General features: G+C 40.4%; 1 protein-coding gene across 1 annotated transcript in view; it reads left to right on the plus strand.

The window, feature by feature from the left end:
- The first annotated feature begins 4,191 nt into the window (after nucleotides 1-4,191).
- The window catches only part of st6gal2a (ST6 beta-galactosamide alpha-2,6-sialyltranferase 2a), an 81,380-nt gene continuing 69,650 nt past the window's right edge, over nucleotides 4,192-15,921 (plus strand). Inside the window, exon 1 of the mRNA XM_034693357.1 lies at nucleotides 4,192-4,539. The gene's annotated coding sequence lies outside the window, so the exon portion shown is untranslated. The remainder of the gene's footprint in view (nucleotides 4,540-15,921) is intronic.

Raw genomic sequence — 15,921 nt, forward strand, 5'->3', positions numbered from 1 at the left:
TCTATACTTCTGTAGTGAACAAATATAAACTGACTGCACTGCATGAAGGCCACATGTGTTGCAGACCGGCTTTTTCTCAATCTAACAATCACACAAACAGAAATACCAAAAGAGTGGGCCTACTTTTAACATTACGAGTAGACTAACAGCAGATAAAAACAAATCTGTCACTATCTGGGGTGATTCCTGATCTTGGACTCCCTCATCATTAGGTTGTTGTTTAGTATCGACTAGATCTTGATTGGTCATGATCTTCACCCTCAAACAGACTTTGATTGGTTGTTGTTAGACTCCACTTTGGAACCTCTCTGAGTACTTTAGCTATAGTTCACAAATATTACTATTCTGTTAGCACAGCCTTACATAAAGTGTTCACACAGAGAGGAACATTTTAATAGGCTCTATTAAAATAAACAAAATCACCTCTTACCTCACTGATTAACATGTTACATCACATTTGATCTTTCAATGTTTACACAAACAACCCCAATGACAGTTGTTGTTTTTCAGGAGCTCGCTGTGTCAAACAACTTCTTAGCGGGAGGCTGTAACCTATTGGAGTCTCTGCTGGTTGCCTGGCAACCCCACGTTGGTGACAAGACTGCCTGACTTGTTTACATTGGCTATTTCTATGAACCTCAATGTAAAACTGTGTTTTCCAATGTGATCAGGGGGAGCAAGACATGAATTTAAGATTTCTAGACTCAGTTAAAAGTCAAAAGGATTTATGTTCAGTATTTTTTTCTATTTGGACATTTCATGTCCTTATGTAGCTTTTAGTCATTTTAACCATATGGTGCTATTTGTACTTTTCTTTTTTCATCTTTTCTTTTTTGTTTGTGTTTAGGTTTCTCCTCTCCCTTCTTATTTTTATTTTATTTTATTTTACTTTATTTTATTTTTTGTTTTTGTTTAACCCTCCTGTTACATGGGTTTCTATGGAACAAGCAATAATGTTCCTGGGTCAATTTGACCCAGGGCATATTCAGTTATCCAAAAGTGTCAGAACCCCAAAAAATTCCAATAAACATTTTTTAATCTAATTTTTAATTCCAATACTAACCATTTAAATCAAGGTTTAGTGCATTGATGTTCTTTTATCCTCACAGATCATGGTTCAATGAGGATAACTCACTCGTTTTTCATTAAAATTAATGTTAAAACTTTTTTTAATGTACATTGGAAAGCCCTAAATATAAATAAAATAGTTTTACATGACAAAGATTTTTATTAATTTGTTTGTTTGTTATGAAGTGATGTTGATAAACTAACACAACATCTCTTCTGTCACATGCTGCCCAGATTTTTATGCTGCATTTAGCTGGTTTGGAAGGCATATATTACCTAAAATAGACTTTAAAAAGGGTCAATTTGACCCGCAACATAACAGGAGGGTTAATCTTGATCTTTTTTAGGGAGCCCTTTTAACATCTGGGAAGGGACTGCAGATGTAAACTAGCCTTTTGGCTAATTCTGGCATATTTACAGAAGTGTTAATTAATATGCATGGTCCTTTTAAATGAAAAATGATGAATAATAAATAATAAATACATTTACAAACTCATACATTATTTAGGTTTGAGGTAATTCTACCCCAAGTTGTGTCCTCTATGTCGTTTAATGAAATGTGAAACCTTAATTTGTTTAATGAAAGAACCAAAGTCTAAAAATTGTATTATTTCCGGTTTGTTCTCCCACCTGCTTGTCACCTGATGTCCTCTGGCTGGTAACAGAAGTTTCAGTTTCTCAGGAGCTGATAGACATGAAACTTCTTAAATCAGTCAGAGTATCTTCACCAGCTGATGACTGTCAACAAGGAAACAAAACAACATTGAGCATGCTTGATAGATTTCAATGGTACCTGAATACTTTCACTTGCTTTATTTTGCTTATATGTTTGAAAAGTGGCTGGTGGTGTAAACGACTTTCTAAAGATAATACTGTATTTACTTTATTCACTATGCTTTAAATAACTAGGAATTAGTTAAGCAGAGGCTCCCAAACCGAAGTTCCAAAGACCACACCCCAAAGCACACACAGGGAGCCACAACCAAGCTGCAATCTCCGCCCATGAGCAATAAAACAAATACAGAAGTGTTAAAGCAGCAGTTCCACTTGAGGCTGGCTCTGAAAGTATCTGAAACCACATACACACCCATTAAAAAAACAATACTTCCAGCAAAAAAATATTATTACAGCCTAGTACAAAGAAGAAAGGGAAGAAGAAGAAGAATATGAAGTTACAGTGAAGGCCACAAGAAGAATATTTTAAGACTACGAGTTTTGCATAATTAGAGGCACAGCTGACTTGACTGGCCCGCTGCAAGTGTTAGTGAGGCTCAAAGCCTGCCTCTTTGCCTCATGTTAGGTCGACTAAAATTAGGATGAGTCAGCATTTACAATATGGCAACCAGGTATGATAGGCTTCAAAACTCTGCTTCAGAATCAAATTGGTGACATCACAGATGGTTGATGTGTTATGCAGTATATGGTCACAACTGAAATATGAGGGTACATTTCTTTACACTTATTGTGCTGCTTTATTTGGTTAATTTAAGGCTATAGCAGGCAGCCTATACATGTAACCCAGCTGATGACCAGAGAAAAAGGAGAAATTGCTTCCCTGGCTTTGCCGAGAGGTTGCACAGTCCTCCTGTCACCAACTGTAAAGATCACCACTTTGCATGTTATAGTGTCTTTGTTCACTCTAATAAAAACCTAAATACAGTTTGACATTTCAAAGGTGGTTAGGTTCTTGGCTGGAAGCACTTGTAGGACAGCCAGCATAGACAGTAGGAAGTCACTGCCTGAAGCCCAGTGGTGGACAGTAACAAAGTAAATTTACTTGAGTACATTTTTGGAGTATCTGTACTTTACTTGAGTATTATTTTTTGGGGATACATATTACTTTTACTCCACTACATTTTTATCAATGCTCTAGTTACTCACTACTTTTCTTTGAAGTCAGCTCATGAATGTCCTTCTCTTTTCTGAAATCTGATCCTAAGACAGTAAAATGTGTTTGTGTAGTTCTGTTTGTCTCAGTGGTTTAGTCGTACCTGTATATTGTGCGTCTCCATGGTTGAACGTGGAGCAAACACAGCAAATTTCACTCAGATCAGGCAGTTCATGTAGAGGTGGTAATGATGGCTATAATTCTCCACCTTAGCACCCATGGCCATATCTTCAACCCGTGTTAGAGGTTTTTGAAATGAAGAATGATACGTATTGTTTGAAATGTTCTCCCTGTTTCCCACTCTGCTCAAACTTACAAAAATTCACAATCCAACCTGAGAAAGCGTGTTGAGCTACGTAACATTTGTTTCATTCCAGATGAACATTTCAAACTAAGTTGTCTGTGCTTGGAGTAACTTAGTTTCTGTTTTTATTCCATGGTATAGTTTTTAGAGATTTCAAGTAATGGTTTCTAGATAAACAGAGTGTACTCCTTTGTATTCTTGGCTTCACTTATGTATTGTGAAAATACAATGTTTTAAGTTTTATTAAGAAGTACTTCAGTATACTTCAGTATTTTTAAAAGCAAGTACTTCAGTACTTTAACTCAAGTAATAATCTGTGTTACGCCGGCCCCTTGGGGCTAACAATAATCCAACACTTGAATCCACATAAACCACAAAACACCTTTCAATACGTAACAAAAGGGAATTTAATATAAAACTAAAAAAGGATTGAACAATTAAAAAAAGAGAAATTATACTGTAACAGCACACAACAAAAACACAAATCCCTTGAAGAAGAGGCAGCCGGACAGCAGTCCTCAACTCAACTGCTTCCCTCTGACTTCAGGCAGCAGCAAACTTTAAGGCCCACAGCCAAGTGAATCTTGTTGCCTCAATCAAGAGGAGGTGACAGAGGGGGAGGGACACAGAACAAGACATACAGCCGTAACAATCTGACAGAGCAACTTTCACTTGTATTGGAGTAATGTTTGACCTGGAGGATCTATACTTTGACTTAAGTAATGAAGCTGTGCACTTTGTCCACCACTGTTAAACAGTAGCTGGATATATTTCCCAGGATTTCCCCCCAAAAATGAGACAGTAAACTCAGTTTGGTCAATTTTTTATTTATTTTTTAGATATAAGTGAATACATGTAGATACCACCCCCTCAAAGAGTACAATCTTTGCTCAAATTAAAGACAAAATAAAGATGCCTTTCCCTCCATCATGTCTTCCTCTTTCCCTTCTCAATACCACTGACATAGCTTCCTTCCCTCCTTTCCTTTCCTCCAGGCCATCAAAGCCACCTCGTTGCCTGACTGGAAAAAAATCATCCCCCTGACTCCGCCCCTCAAACTCAGATGTGGATGCGAGAAAAAAGGCCAGCAACAGTGTGACAGACAACACAGCCCCTCCGCTCCGCTCGGCGTACTATCTCCCCGTGACCGTGGAGCAGAGGCGAGCCAGACCGAGCCGCATGCTTGCTGTGCAACAAGGCGAACAGGAGCGAAATGGACCGGTGGACAACAGCAGCAGCAGCAGAAGCATCATCCAGTGAGGACCGACACAGATTCTAGGTAGGGCTTTGTTCGCGTTCCGCAGCATTTCCATACAGATCTGAGCGCTTTGTGCAGGACGCGGAGCTTGCTCCGGGGGAGGATGTACATGCACGGTGTTGGGCACAAACGAGCCAGCATTCGGGGTTCTGTTTGATTAAATTGTTGCAAATGTGGCAGAGAGCTCTTTGTCTTCGTTCCTTTAAACGGGAACACGGTGATCATCGTAGGAAGCTCATTTAACTGCAGCTCATTCAGCGACTCTTTCACGCTCACACACATTCACACACGAGAGAAAATGGGTTTATTAACCATGAGGCACATTATCGAACAGCAGTGTTCCCTTTGCGTCAGTTATTGACGCTCCTGTGCTTATATTGCAGTTAAGTCCTAATAGGAAAATTAAGGTTTTTTTTCCACATTGAAGAAGAAACTGAGTTCATTCACAGCTGAGGGAGAAGCCAGGCCTGCACGTTGCATTACAACTTGGGCAGGAGATGCTGAGGTTGATGCTTCCTCTAGCAGTCAGTTATTGTTGATCAGCTTCATGCACATGGTGTCAGTCATGCAAAACAGGAACAAAAGCTCAGTGCAATATATATTAATAGCGTGTCCTCTTCGCCTCATGGTTCTACTTCGGTTCATTAGTAATGCAGTTGAAATTTAAAGTAGCCTACCAATAGAATGTATCTGGCCTTTATCAGAAAAAAGACAGTCACAGTGAGAAACTGAAACACACAATCAGATTACACAGAAACAGATAATGACTACACGTGTGTTCCATGAGTACATTGGTTTTGGTATGGAGGAATCTCACGCACAGATCTGTGTCACTGTGCGTCATGCTGGTGTTTTCCTGAGCTCCAAAAGTTGCATTTCTCAGCAGGTTTTAAAAAGACTAACATGCCGCTGCCTGAAATGTGTTTATTTCACATCATTACACTTTCACATCCACACAGCTGCACACCGCGGTGTGGTGTGCAGCCGTGGCAAGGTTTTTGTTTGGAGCAATTTTAATTAGTGACAGCCAGATACCATCTCAGCTTTTCTGACCAAACGCTTTAAGTTAAACACAAAAAAGCGTTCCCAGTCGCCTTCACATCACACGACTGCGGGGAAAGCTTCTGAAATGCGAAGGAAAACATGCAAGTGTCAAGGGTAATTAAATGTGTTTCTTTGTGTGTGTTTATGTAGTAGGGGGTTGGCGTGTGTATGTGTCTTTTTGAAGTGTCGACTGGTATCAACAAACGGGAAACTTGAGGTTTCTCACTCTGAGCAGTCTGTTGAGACTTATCTCAAAGTCACAGAAACGCATGATCACATCACTTATGAGAACAGCAGTTGAGGTTGAGAGTCACCTAATGCTCATTACGATAAGAACACACATACACACACACACTCACTCACTTCTCTGTGGTCCACTGCAATCAAAGGAACCAATCTATTTCTTTGTATTTTCTCCTCAGGCTGCATGAAGAAAAAAAAAACTCCAGGTTGTGGTGACATTGCGTCAAGAAAGTGTTGCTTTGTTTGTGTGTGCAGCTGCTGAATAATTGCGTCCCCTCTGGTTTTCAAAGCTGTATAGTGACGAGGACAAAAGTTGAAGCTAGTAGACAATGTTCTTAGGCCTCAGAGTGTAGCAGAGGAGACACACATTACATAAAGCTTAAGCTAAATAATTCATCTCTTCTTAGCTTGAGCCTTTTCTTTTATAGTAAGTGAACTATAGATGCTACTACCCACTCTAATGATGCATTATGAACGTGATGATGGATGCCTGATAAATGCACATTCTGTTCCCAGCATAAATGTGTGAAAGGGTTCTCACTGAACATCTGCATTATTGCCTTTACACATAAATATCTAATTACTGCCGGCACCTCTTTGTCTCTGCAGCTGGATGTTTATTGTCTGAAATGGGGCGCCTTCCCACTGTGTGTGTATACAGAGTACAGGTGTGTGTAGGAGAGCTGTATGCACTAACAATGTTCCACTACTTTCCTACCATGCTAAGCCATTATGCAGCAACAGCCATTTCACACAGGGCCATGTTTTTGGAAGTTTTCCACTAATCTGAGAATTGTCTCACTCCGTAGTTACAGACAATCTGATCAGCATTTTTTTTTGCCTTCGGTACTTTCCTGTATAGATTGGAAAAGTCTTGAAAATGTAACAATAAGGAGAGTGTGTGAGCCAACTGAAACTTGAGGGCCAAAAAATTGGATTTACTTTCATTTACATGGTCTGCATCAGGCCTTCTATCTGGATAAAAATCATCTACCATGGATCACATGAAACACTGCATCACCCATTCTTAATAAAGAATGATCTCTGTACTCAGGGGGCTGAATTTTCAGCATTGGAAGTGTTTTTGTGTCCATCCTGGTACATTTGTAATCCAAATGGTATTGTCCAGTTACATGCAAGAAAAACAGTGTTTGCGGAGAGCAAAATCAGGCAGAACACAATCCAAAGGAATGACATATCCCAACTGCAGAAATTGACAGCAATGTGTTAAACAGATAGTTTGATGCAAATTCAGCCAACAATGATGTCAAGATCAAAATTTTAACTTGAGCAACAAATCTGCTTGATGCTTCGATGTGAAAGCCAATCACTGTTTGGATTTTCTGACGTCCAGGGATGCATCAGGAATAATCTGACTTTTATTCAACAAAGAAGCCTTTTTCCTCTCCTTATGAAGACAGACCTGACAAAGCTTTGGTTTTTCCTTCACATAAGTCTGCATTGTATTATTCCAGCAAATTTAAGATTTCAAGTAAATCACAGGATTTTGTTGTTGTCTTTGGGCACAAACCGTTGCAATAAGCTAGTTTGAAGCTGCTGCCTTTAGTTTATATTCTGTAGATGTAAATGGTACATGGGAAAGGAAGTGTTGACAGGAAGTGGTCTAACACCAACTGAGCCTCTTTGCCAACAGCTATGTGTTCCCGTCCGGGAGTCAAGTCAGTCATGTCCTTATTTGGGCAAAAACTTATAATCTTAATATCTTCTGAACCGTCGCGTTAGAAAAAAATTCACCCCCCCGTACAGTGTGTGCCGATAGAGAAATTAGCTACGTAGAGCCAAGCTGTTTTCTTTTTCCCATTCATGTCTATGTGGTTTCCAGTGTTACTGCAGCCAGCCTCAAGCGGATTCTCGATGTATTGCAGTTTGTAACACTTTTGCATGGGCGCCATTGTTTGAGGCCGGAGGTTGCCGCTTGGTGCATATATATATATATGCAAAGTGTTTCATGGGCTACAGCAGCTTCATTCAGGTGACCTGCAATTTTTAAAACAATTCTTTATATTGCAATTTTTGAAAATTGCCGAAAATATTATCCAGGAGTGGTGCATGTGTGAATACAATCGTCCTTGACTTTTCACCCTGTCTTTAAGTGGACTTTTTCCTTTGAGCCACTCAGAAAAAAGTTGCTCATGCTGAGTAGTTTTTGTCCTTTACACTCTCTACAGCTCTGTATTTGTTTTTTAATATTGTGTTTTGTATTGTGGAAATGTCCTCATTCATGTTGTAGGGATTTTAACCTAGAAACAGTCACCATTACTGAAGACTTATCCTTTCCCCCCTTACGTGTTCTACCAAGGTGACCCTCCTCACCTCAATCAAACAGACTGTTTAGGGATGTAGGACAGCATCCAGCATTTACCATCTCTCTGTAGTGAATGTATGAAAGGCAGTTTGGACAGGATCTGAATGTCTTGAAACAGTGTAAAAAGTGTTTAGAGTTCATGTGTGAAATGAGCAAAAGAAGAGGAATCAAGCCATGATCAGTGTTTTATCATAAATCACCTTGCTGAGAAAGGGGTCGAAAAGGATTGCTGTCAGAAGACAAAATAATCTTGATGACACTGTCCTGAAATTCTCACTGATGAAATGCATAATTGCTGTCGGTGATGACCCAGTAATGCAGAGTAGTTCATCAAAGATTGACCCCTCTGATTAGTATTGGACCAGAGAGAGTGTGAGCTAGAAGGTGATTTATGTGGGAGAGTGTGTGTGAAGAGACATTCTTAATCAGATGAAGTTTTACTTAAGTCTCACGTAATTGTATTAAATGCTCATTTAAGTTGAATTGATACAGAATACTACAAAGCATCTGAAAAAATAGCATCTTCTTTTTGAAGAGCCACAGATAATTGTGATGGAGTGTCTGTGTTTGGCAAGAGATGAGCTTCAAGGACACATCTCTGTAGTGTCTGCAGTTTGAAGGGACGCAGACTCTCTGTCTCTGAAGACAGATGTGTGATGGTCGATCGTTTCCACCGCAGCACGTAGACACACCTTTTTTAATATGGCATCATTACAGCTCAGACGCTTCTCGGATCAGTTCCATTGATTGAACAGTAAGATGATATGACCAATCATAAGGATGAGGTAAGGCATGGTCAGTTTGATATGACTGAAGTCATGATCACCACACTGGCATACTAACACCTTTTGAAGCTGACATAGTAAAGTGAATTTATTCAGAGTCATGCTGGCGTCCACCCGAGTAAATTTGAGTCTCTTTTTAGATTTATTTAAAAAATTTGGGGTAAGGGTACGAACATTTAGTTGTCCTTACCTGTTGTCACTTTTGCTAGTTGAAAAATAGCAATAGCTTTATGTTGACCCATAAAGCTGGTAATATGTTGTCCAAGCTGTAATCATGCCACCTGCCACTAACAGTGTTGTAGCTTCAGTTAATGTTACTGCTATAATGCTCTACTACCCATGCTAGCTCTGCTAACCATAGTCACACTTGGCAAATCAATTTGACATTGTTTACTAACAGACTCTCTGAGCTTGCATGTAGTCCAGGGATGCAGCTCGCTCGTCTGGAAGTGAAGCTTCCACAAAAACTCCTCCCCCTGGTGGCTGGCTGCAGTATAGGTCAAAAACTCTGTCACCCCCATTCATTTGAATGGGGCTGCAGTCACACTTTAAAAAATGAACATACGTCGTACGAATGTTTCTCACATCCGTATGCTGTGGTGATTTTAGTTATTATTTTTCTGTTTTGTGTTCAAGGCCTCTTTTTTCTGAAAAGTTTCTTTTTCGTTAGTTATTAGAGGTTAAAAAACGTGGTTTTACTTGCAGATTCACTTTGATTGACAGCTGCCGCAGAGGGAAACTCCATAGTGGCAACACAGAAATTACCGTGCCAACAGATAAATTCTCTACTGCGCAGACTGGCTGCAGAAAAATTTACAAGATGGCAGCGTTCAGTGTTTTTTGGCTTCAAAACCGTTCAATTGGAAAAAGCGGAGCGACACTGTAGATTTTATTTACAGTCTATGGTTTAGGCGTGTTGAATAAATCAGTGGCTTTGCAACATCCCTAATTTTGGGAGGTTTATCATATAGAAAAACGATGAAGTTTAACCATTATTAGACATTTTTGTGAGTGGTAATCTCACAAATAACCATAGTTCACATTATAATGTGATGCATTGAGATACAATTATGAAAATCAAGCTAATATACACTAGTCAGCCATAACATTATGACCACAAGCAGATTAAGTAAATAGCATTGATTATCTAATAACAATGGCACCTGTCCGTAAGGGGGATGTTAGGCAGCAAGCAAACATTTTGTGCTCAGAGGTTATGTCCTGGGAGCAGGAAAAATGGGCGACTGTAAGGATGTGATGTTACTTCCACAAGGGCCAAATGGTGGTGGCTTTAGAGGACTGGGTAAGAACATCATACAAACTGCAGCTCTTTGGGGGTATTCCCTGTTTGTAGTAGTCAGTACCTAACTATAGTGGTCCAAGGAAGGAATATTGAGGCTGGCCTGTGTCGTCCAACAGAAGAGCTACTGGAGCTCAGATTGCTGAAGAAGTTCATGCTGGTTCTGATCCCCTGTCCACCATCAAAAAGTTCTACAATGGGCACATGACCATCAGAACTGGACCACAGAGCATTGGATTGGAAGAAGGTGGCCTTTAGAGGAACAAGACACTGTTGACTTTGTCTCCAAATTCCCCAGATTTCAATCCAATCAAGCTTCTTACGGATGTGCTGGACAACCAGAGTCCAATCAATGGAGGAACAACCTCACAACTTACAGGACTTAAAGGATCTGTCAGGGTCTCATCAGGTCAGGGATGCTTTGGTTCGTGTCCTGATGAGAGAGTGGGCTTACGTTGTGTTACTCAGGTGATCATAATGTTATGGTTGAACAGTGTATGTGTCTGTTGATTGGTTCTATCAGGCTGGTACAAGACAATTATGTTTACATCCGTATGTATAGATTGTATATCTGATTTATAGCTTTTTGGAATATGCTGCATAGAATAGGGCTTAGGGTGGTTTAGAGATAATGTCAATGTTACATATTCTTTAAACTATTTAATTGGTGTGAGGCCAACCTTCTGAGAGCCTATTGTAGCCATATTGGCACCGATTTGGTGCATTGTCCAAGTTGTAGAGGTTGTAGAGGTCCCCATATTGGTAATAAATAATTTTTTTGCTCCTCAGGTTGGCATTAGTATCACTTAAAAAAATCCAGAGTGAGTCAGAATCTAAAATAAATCGACTGAATAACCACTCAAAAAATAAAAACATCTTTTTTTTAAACTCAAAAAGTCTGCTCTGTGCCTCTCAGCTTTCGTAGAAACGGCAAGGCCAAACATCTAAGTCAACGCTTGAGCTTCTTACTATTTAATGCTTAAGCCTCATAATTTTTACTGTCAGCTGAAGCTCGAGTTTCCTCTGCCAGACAGTATGTGTGGATCTACAGGGTACGGAGGAGTGGAGAGACTGCATGGGCAGGGCAGTCTGGGAAGGTGGAGGTGTAATTTCAGATGTGCGCTAACTGGCCAGAGCAGCAGTTATCTGAGCTCAGCCTTCAAAGTAAGAGTGCAGGAGTCATCAAGACCAGCTGTGCCGCTCGCTCACTCCCCACGCTGTCTGGGCGTGTGAGCACTGAGAGGACAGGACTCTCCACAAGGAACACATGGACTTCCACACCCACTGACCACCTCCACCAGATTGTAAACATCCTGCCAGGAGTCCTTTAAGGATCTCGTGTCCGTGTGTTGACGTATATGTCTTATGTTGAGTCGTCTTAAAAGAGACATGGATGTTTGAGCAGCTTACTTTGGCGTAGCTTTCATAGTTGTGCTATAAATCTCTTGTAGGCTGCTAATCTCAGGCTGTGTTTAGAAGTAAGTGCCCAGAGTTCAGACAGATTATAGAGAGGTTAAGCTGTCTGAAAGTGGCTGTAGTGCTGTAGATTAGTGGGCTTGTTCTCCCACCAGTCAAACATCATTTTTTTTCCATAAATACAACAGCCAGTGTGTGAAACTCTGATACAGACAAATCCTGTCAGCATCTTTTCCTCAGGCATTAGCATTAGCATGTGTTGGTGGATCAGCTCTTATTTTGGTTTCTGAACCAGAGAAATGTAACTCTTTGCTTCCTAAGCTTCATCCCAGTTATTGGTGTCCTTTGTTTTTTAGCATGGATGAGTAAATCTGTCAACCTCTGATGAATTCTTACTTCAGCTGGGTTTAGGTCATCGTAAGGGTCAGAGGCCAACAAGTTATACACCTGAACTTTACAAGCAGTTTTCTGTTCATTCAGCCTCCACAAGAAAGCCAACAGAGAGTGAAATGAGCTTCAAGAGGACTTTCTCTGCTTCCTCACATCAAACGCTGGCCTGCTGTGGGCTCCGCGGCGCTCCCAGCTGTATTTATGGGCCATAATGTGAGGTGTACAGCTGCATTTCCTTCACAGGACCTTGCTGCTGGCAGGCTGTATTCTTGCTGGGCTCTGTGCACCGTGAAAGCTTGTCATCAAGAACCGCTACCCTGTGTGATTTATCAGAATAGGATGTGCTCGGAAGGTCAGGATGATTCAACTCTCCCCGGCCGCTGAGTTTCCATCAGACGTCCTTTTCTTCTTTAAGTGGAGGTTACTTTTAAAGCTAAACATTAACGTCATTCCTTTCTTGGCGGCTGTGTGTTCGAGGGCCCGTTAAGTGCAGTGTTGGTAGATTGAAACTCTCCTGTTCAGACTGTCTGGTGGCTGATGACTTTCTCTTGTCCGTTACTCACTCTAAATGAGTCACAGGCTTGTTTTCCTCTCAAGGGCTGTGTCAGTGGTGCTGCTTTTGAAATTAAACATGTCCTTTGCTCTGGTAATTACAAGGTGCATGAACACTTCACATGGTGCTCCGATTGAAGAAGGGGCTAATTGGCAGTGTGGTGACCTTGTCCAGGTGTCTGCTTGGTGTTATGGTATGGATGTCTGCATTGCTTTCTGCAGAGCCTGTTTTTTTTGCAGCATATAGACCCTGTTGTTTCCTCTCTGCACTGTGGATCAGGTGTGAATTTCCTGCAGCAGATGGACTGTGACAGGTGTGTGCCAGACACTTCCGCCTCCCTGCACCTCTCAGAGATTATTGGGAGTAGTCGCCTCTCTGGAGCAGGATTAATGAGTGTTTAAGCACGCTTTTTGCAAAAATAGACATTTTTGCAGCACAGATATAATCAGTGCTGCGGCTGAAGGAGGATAGCAAGGGACAGGACTGACTTAATCTGCCTCAGTGGGATCAGTCTTTAATGGAGTTTGTACTTTCTGCTCTGACCTTGCTAGACCCGGCACCACAGCAGCATGAATCCATCCCTCATGAGTCCGATTCTGCTGCCACCAAGAGAGAGTCAGGATGAAAGAGGTCTGGCTTGTTTTTTTTTACTTTGATCATTTCTCAAAAAGAAGACAGCCGAGTGAGCTTTTCCTGCTTTTGTGTTTGTGTCACATATACTGGGAGCAGACAAACCTTTTTTGTGTGTGAAAACATGAAAAATGTGTTTTTTCTCCTTTAACCACTGATGCTGTGAAACCGAGTGGAAAAACTGACACAAATTGCGGAAGAGTACATTTGTGACACTTTGAGCCACACACATTTTTTAACTTCAGAAACCTTGTGTTCAAGGATTCAAAACAAACTTACAGCTGCAGAAACAACACCTTCATATTAACAATAGGTAAAGTGCCTACAAGGGACCTCACCTGATGTGTTTTCCCAGTTTTACTTGTTTTAGGGTATTTTGCTCTTCGTTTTGGTTGCACTAACTATATGACTACACTGTTTCATGAATCTTTCCTTTCTTCAGTGAAAATGCTTTGTTACACCAGCCCCACTACCGTAGCAGCTGAAAAAGTGAGCGACACGGCACCACATATTTCCCTCAAGGCATTTAGGGAAGCATGAATATTGGATTTTCATTTATCAACTGAACGCAAAGCGGCCTTTAAACACATGTTAATGTTGTTGAAATCAACCAAACTCACAGACAGGAGCACTTTCCAGGCCCCAGAGGTGTTCGTTTTAGTTGCATTTTGGATTGAGATACATGAAGTCATAAAACAAGAGAAGAACTCCAAGGCACATTTTTTTTAACAACCAAATTACCCCTGTTGTTATGGCACAGCTCTAAAGACCACTATTTATAGTGTCTTCTGACATGCTGATGTTGCTTCATGTCCACTGAATGTTTAATCAGGCCACTGTTTGCTAACACCTTCAGTATATACTTTGCAAAAATGATACTGGTTCAGCATGTTAACAAGCTGTTGAGCTGTCTCCAAGCGGCCAAAAAACACAAATTATAGTGTTTTTGAAGCTCTCTTAGCAATTTGACATTATCTGAGTAAAGTCTATTCGTCTGAGATCTTGGCTTCATATTATGTAGGAAAAAAACAATGAAGAAAACCCATTTTTTAAAACAGGTTTCATTTATAGAGCAATTTTCAAGACAGGAGCTATCCAAAGACGCAATAAAAGACACAAACAACTAAAAAGGGTAATACAAACAGCAAAGGAAAAACACAATATAGATAAAAGCAACAAAAGGTAAAGTAGAGTTAACATGTGAAAACCAAAGTTGAAATAAAATGACCTTTCAGCTAAAATGTTAGATCTGTAAAAATGAGCCTTAAGACGTATTAAAAGCAGAAACTCTATTTGCTGACCGAATGCAAAGGGGAAGACTAATCCAGAGCCGCAGTGCTTCCACAGCTAAAGTTCAGTCACCCTTTGACCGTAACTTTGACTGGCACAGTTAGCATGCCTAATGCTGCTGATCTAAGAGGTCTTCTTGGGCAGTAAGTTGTTAAGAAGCTTGCTTATAAATTAAGGCGCAAAGTCATGTCAAGTTTTTTAAGTTTTGAGTAAAATTTTGATATTAATTCCGTAAGAAATTAGTAACAGGGCAGGGAAGCTAAGACAGGGGTGATGTGAGAGGTGTGCTTTATCTTTGTGAGAAGTCTGGTTGCGGAATGTTGAACAATCTGAAGTTGTTCTAAGGCTCATGTGCTAAGGCAGGTGAACATTACAATAATTCAGGCGAGTAGAAATGAAAGCCTGGATGACTTTCTTTCTGTGTTGTTAAAAGCTAAAACTGACACAATTCTAAAAATGTTCCTGATCTGATTAAAAAAAAGACTAACACTTTGTGTTTTGACTAAAACGCAGATGTCAAATACAACTTCTAAGTTTCCAACAGTGTCTTTATTAATATTTAGGATAAGGGGGGCTGAGCAGTGAAGGAATCTCTTAGCGAAGGTTGTCAGGACCGATGATGATCACTTCTGTTTTGTCAGAGTATAGTTGCAGGAAGTTTTGTGACACCCAGTCTCCTGCAACAGCTTTAAAGTGGAGTCAGAGAGTTGTATTCAGAGGGTTTTATGGAGAGGTAAAACTGAATGTTGTCAGCATAATGATGAAATGAAATGTTATGATGACAGATGATCTGAACGAGTAAGTATTCTCACTGACTGTATGAAATATGTGAAACCAAAACCTTGAGTTCTCCCTGGTAACTGGCTACAGCATAGGTCTTGAGGCCTGCCTCCTCCATTATAACCGATGGGTCAAACTAGAATATTGAAATACACATCAAACAAAATGTTCTCAGTTTAGCTTCTGTCATTGTAGCTAGTTCCTGTCATGTTGATTCATGTGCACTGTTAATTAGAACTGTAAAAGAGGAACATCAACAAACACTTCAGTGAGTCAGTAAACCTTTAATAACCATGAGTATCCACCTCAGATCAACACAAGAACCTGTTCTTCTGTACACTGTACCAACCTCAGGGATCTTTGAGGTTTATTCAGAACGTTTAAATTAGGGATGACCACAATTAATCGATTATCGATTAATTGATTGTTAAGAAATTACTCGAAACACATTTTTGTTATCAATTTTCCGTCACGTGGAACAAACATCATGTGGTCTTATATAACACTCATCTATCAGGGAGGTGTATTAAGTTTAAAGCCTGTTTCGATGTGAATCAGCTGTTAAAGGTGTTGCGCACAGCGGAGACGCCCAGCTGGAGGCTGCGGCTGTGCGTCAGGTCTCCACGTGCGCTTTTTAAAAGAGGAT

This window comes from Notolabrus celidotus, chromosome 10, assembly GCF_009762535.1.
Source record: "Notolabrus celidotus isolate fNotCel1 chromosome 10, fNotCel1.pri, whole genome shotgun sequence".
In the NCBI taxonomy this organism is placed as follows: domain Eukaryota; kingdom Metazoa; phylum Chordata; class Actinopteri; order Labriformes; family Labridae; genus Notolabrus; species Notolabrus celidotus.